Source organism: Sinocyclocheilus grahami, unplaced genomic scaffold (genome assembly GCF_001515645.1).
Source record: "Sinocyclocheilus grahami isolate Dianchi unplaced genomic scaffold, SAMN03320097.WGS_v1.1 scaffold240.1, whole genome shotgun sequence".
Lineage (NCBI taxonomy): Eukaryota > Metazoa > Chordata > Actinopteri > Cypriniformes > Cyprinidae > Sinocyclocheilus > Sinocyclocheilus grahami.
This window is the reverse complement of record NW_015505419.1, coordinates 833,591-838,818: the sequence shown is the minus strand read 5'-3', so window position 1 is coordinate 838,818 and position 5,228 is coordinate 833,591. Positions and strand designations below refer to the sequence as shown.

At 38.5% G+C, this 5,228-nt stretch overlaps 1 long non-coding RNA gene across 1 annotated transcript; it reads right to left on the bottom strand.

The window, feature by feature from the left end:
• Positions 1-4,207: 4,207 nt before the first annotated feature.
• On the bottom strand, positions 4,208-5,146 carry LOC107597918 (uncharacterized). The gene is made up of 3 exons (XR_001610505.1): positions 5,066-5,146; positions 4,622-4,717; positions 4,208-4,303 (listed from the first exon to the last, which is right to left on the bottom strand). It is a non-coding gene; the product is annotated as an uncharacterized lncRNA (long non-coding RNA).
• Between the last annotated feature and the right edge of the window lie 82 nt (positions 5,147-5,228).

Sequence of the window (5,228 nt, the reverse complement as noted above, 5' to 3'; positions counted from 1 at the left end):
ATTGAGCTCATACATATGTGTACCGAGTTTGGTGAAGATATCTCATTCCGTTCAAGAGTTATAGCTAAAATAACATTTGGCTAACGTTAGCATAGACGCTTTTTGGGGAACGGTTTCGCGCAACAATCGAAATTTCAACTTTTTTTTGATAATTATTGATATTCAATGTCCACCGAATATTTTTGCAGTGGTTTGGTTCCGATCAGGCGAAAAACCTAGGACTAGTTCGCAAAAGTAAGTTTGGGATATAGGTCAATTTTACGGAAAAACCGTGCGTCCTAGAGAAAATCTGAGTGGCTCCACTGCATGATCAGTTTTAGGGGAGAAGAATAATATTAAAAAAAAATAAAAAATCCTAACAATTACAATAGGGTTTCAGCACTGCGTGCTTGAACCCCTAATAAATGAAGTTGAAAGGTGGTCAGTAGATTGGGGATTGAAGTTTTCAGTATCAAAGACTCAATATATGGTTTTTACAAAGAAAAAGAAAAAGGAACAAATTACTCTGAAATTATATGAACAATTGATAGAAAGAGTGACAGAGTTCAAATATCTTGGATTAATCTTTGATGAAAAATTTACTTGGAAGAGACATTAAGAAAATTGAAAACAAATGCAAAGGAGTAATAAATTGCATGACTTCAATAGCTAAGTATGAATGGGGAGCAAGGAAAAGCCTTAATACGGCCTTGTATAGACTATGGGTGTGCAGTGTATGGTGCTGCAGCAAAATCAAAATTAAAGAAACTGGACAACATACAGTCCAGAGCACTTAGAATCTGCTGTGGAGCAATAAGATCAACTCCTCTAGATGCCATCAGGGTCAAAATGGGGGAGATGCCATTAGATTTAAGAAGAGAAAAGCTTGCGATGATGTATTGGGTTAATCTACAGGGTAGTAATAAGAGTCATCGTACACGCACAATTTTAAATGATTGTTGGGAATATAAAAAGAATGGAGGGAATAGTTTTGGTTGGAAGTATGAACAGTGGGCCAAGGATTGTGGTCTGGAGAATGAAGAAATCTGTCCCAACATGCCATTAAATGGGGTATCAGTATGGAATATTCCTGAACCCATTGTTGAAATGAGATTGTTGGAGGCCCGGGAAAAAGCAGAAGAAAGATATAATAATAGTTATGAAATCAATGTTTTTATGAGAGAAAATTGTTATTCTTTTATACAGATCTATACAGATGGATCTAAAGACCCAATCAAACAAAAAGTGGGCATAGGAGTGTACATTCCAAGATTTAAGACGAAAATAAGTTTAAGGTTAAGTGACAAATTGTCTGTATATTCTACAGAATTAACTGCTATAATAGTAGGATTGCAGAGGGTAGAACAGATTAAGCCAAATAGGACTCCGACTGTAATTTGCTCAGATTCTTCATCAGCTCTTAAAAGTATATTGTCGACAAAGACTGATAGAGAAGACCTGCTAGTAGAAATGTATACATTACTATACAGACTGAAAATAGAGGGTATAATCATATACTTTTGTTGGGTACCGGCACATATTGGGATAGTAGGGAATGAAACAGCGGATAAGTTAGCAAAAGAAGCTTTAAAGAAAAACTTGGTGGATGTTAAGGTACCTCTGGGAAGGAATGAGATAAAATCAGTAATTAATAATAAGAATATGGCAACAAAGATGGCAAAATAGCAGCACAGGTAGGTGGTATTATAATATTGTAAAATCAGTAGGGAAAAAAGAACAGTTTTATTGAAGACACAGAAAGGAAGAAGTTATGATTTCTAGATTAAGGATGGGTCACACAGGACTAAATTCAACTCTTGCATTAATGGGAAGCATGAAAATGGTATGTGTGATGAATGTGATGTTTTTGAAAGTAGAGCATGTGCTTTTTAAATGTTGTGAATATGAAGATCAGCGTAAAAGTCTTTTTAGCAATATAAGGAACAGACCAGTGAGTGTCGTGGACCTTTTGGGAAAGGGGTTGAGTGACAGTCAGATGTTTAAGGTGGCTTTAACATTTTTAGAGTTTACAGGATTAGACCACAGGATTTAGTGTTTGAGGATGAGGATCATGATGCTTCTGCCCATCTCGGAGGTTGAGGAGCACAGTGTGGAAGCTGGAGGAGCTGAACACGCAACGCCAGCTGAAGCTTGGGCTCTGATCCTCTGGGGTGGGTGGGGTATTACACATTTTTTATTTTTTTCCCCCTTCAGTACAGATTCATCATCCATGTGCGCAAGATATACAGTAGGTGGCGGTAATACTCCTAAGGAGTGAACGGCCATTGAACAAAAAGAAGAAGAAGACAGGACGGGCAGAGAGTTTGCAAACGGCCTCCATAGCCGTTTGTAATGTTTCACTATTAGCCGTCTCCATAGGCTGCCGTGTGTTTTGAGTTTGAGATAAATCTTTATCGTCTATATATAGCGTGGTTGCCGCTAATCTCGCTTACATTGCTAATACTCTATTCACACACATTACCATTGTTTTACTCACTGTTACTTGCTTTAATGGCGGATGTGTGTCTACCTTTGAGTGCAGGTGAGGACACGTTCAAGCTGCATTCGGTGCAGCTCGAGCTGGAGGCCGTGGAGAAGCAGATCCGCGACCTGGTGGAGAGGTAGACCCAGCTGATAGAGCGGAGAGCCACGCTGGAATCATCCCAGGCTGACGTTCACAAGTCCGAGTTAAGTATACAGCCCGCTGCTAACTCTCCCACCACCTCTACTCTGTGTGTTTCTCTGCACAGGCCCGGTGCACACAGGACGCGATCTTCCCAAATGTCCTTCACTCCGGCGTCGGGACACCACGGACCCTGGGCAGCAGGGACTGGCGCTCTCTCTGGCGCTCTCTCTGGCAGCACTTCCGGTGGCGTCCCCAGCGGCCACTGGCAGCTGCCAGAGTTCGTGGCAGCTGCCACGGTCTTTCTCGCCATTTCTGCTGTTTGCTCTGTAAAACTGTTCTCAGTGGCGTGCTGTGATGTTTTTTTTAAATGATGTTGCAAAGTTCCCACAATTGTATTATTATTATTATTATTATTATTATACATTTTTATGTATCAGTTGCCATTTCTTGCCAGGAGTCAAAGGCAGCTGCCATTGTTCGTGGCAGCTGCCACGGTCTTTCTCGCCGTTTCTGCTGTTTGCTCGGTAAAACTACACTGTTCTCAGTGGCGTGCGGTGGTGGTGTTTTTAAAATGATGATGCAAAGTTCCTACAATTGTATTATTATTATTATAAATTTTTATGTATCAGCTGCCAGAGTTCTTGCCAGGAGTCACGATTGTTTGTCGCCGTTTCTGCATTTTTGTTTGTAAATAAAATATTTGGTGACGCATATTATATACCAGCAAGCAGATACGATCAGAATGTGAACCCAATAAGCTAAATTGCATAAGCATTTTCCCATAAAGAACATAGACACATAAGGAGTGCCAGATGTCATGTCACTTAATGTTAAAACTGCTGCTGCCGCTAGCCAATACTGTATATATGCACAAACACAAACATGTCACGTAATGACAGGAGAAAACAAGGATAGATCCAAGTGCAGTTTATTAAAGTATAAAATAAACAGAACGGAACAGAAACGTGGCAAAAGGTAATCCAAAACACAGGGAACAGATAACACGATGTAACCTTAACAACATCAAACACAAACATCAGAATCGAATAAAACTGCAGCAAAGACAGACAGAGTGAGCATAGTATATGTAGTGATGGGATGATGAGTAAATGCAGGTGATCGTGATCATATTCACATTCACCCATCCAGCTCTGCAATTTGCATTGGGATGCAATTTGTTGATCCTTTTCCATTGAAAGGACAATGGGAAATTGTATTTTTCCATCTCAGTTTCTCTTGCTACACCAGTCAGCTGCAGTCCTGGCGTCTATCAGAAGAAGGATTTCCTGCAGTAAATAACAAATATGGTCAAATTATTTCATGTATACTGATGTTAATGCTTCAAACGTGAAGAGTACATAAAGCTGTTACAACATTTTTAAGAAATATATGATCTTTTGTTATAATGAATGCTGTCTATCAGTTCTTGTGTCATTTAAGACCTTAATGGATCTTAATCAAATCCAGTTCCTTCAGAATTAGTTCATTTAAAATGGCATCAGCTTGACATGGAAATCCCCTAATGTCATGACAGGAATTATGTATTTAGAGAATTTATACAAAGAGTAAGTATGAACACCCACAATGAAAAAAAATCCTCTACCTTTTCTTTCCTTCGAAAGATGTACACTTCAGAAGCACAGATTCGGCCATATATAGGCACATATTGACATTGGTTTGCAACCAATAAATCAGAACCTAAGAAATGTACAGTATTAATTTTAATGTGACAGACAGACAACTTTAACCACATTTAAGGTTTCAGTTTAATCTTTTCAATTAAGTTGCTACTTATACTGAAGTACTGCAGTTTGGAAGCCAACAATTAAAGAAGAAGTGTGAAGTCATGCTTCCATTTTATTGTACTTGGTATATAATCTCTGATTGTTGCTCCTCAAATTATATTGACACCCGTAGCTTTAGAGGCCTCAAAGCCATCACTTGCTTATCAATTTCTTTGCTTTAAATGAAATTCCTATTCTAATTGTTAATTTAGTACACATTTCTATAGCTCACCTCAGGCAAAATCACTTCTGTTAGAAACATCTGCTTCTCAGCTGCAGTTCCAGGCACAGATATGATTCGTTCCAGTCACTGTATTATGTCTTCTGTCTAGGGTAATATGCAAAGAAGAAAAACATCATCAATACAATGCTATGAGCCATGTTTTTTTCACCCAGCCCTCTAGAGAGATGGAAACTTTTTTCTTGCTGCTGTCATCAAGTGCTTGCTAATGAGGGAATGTTGGGTCTCTGCAGTTAATGTTGTAAAGCGCCCTTACATACATGTATAGAGTGGCAAGAGATAAGTCAGTTTGTGATTTGGTGCTATGTATGTATAATATATATATATATATATTATTACAAAAATTCTATAGTTAATTGAACTGCCCAATTTCCATTCATCACTTTTATTAATGTGAATAATGAATGTAAAATAACCTGCCAAAATATACATAACCTCAAAGCCGCAACTTCCGCAAGGATCATAATTTAAGATGAATGAATTTCTGATGTTTGTGTTGTACGGTTTCTGCCATCAGTCAAGGCAAGGGAGGGAGAGTCTCTTTGGGAAAAAAAACTGGATGAGAACGTTATCGATATTACAAAAATAAAACAACGCA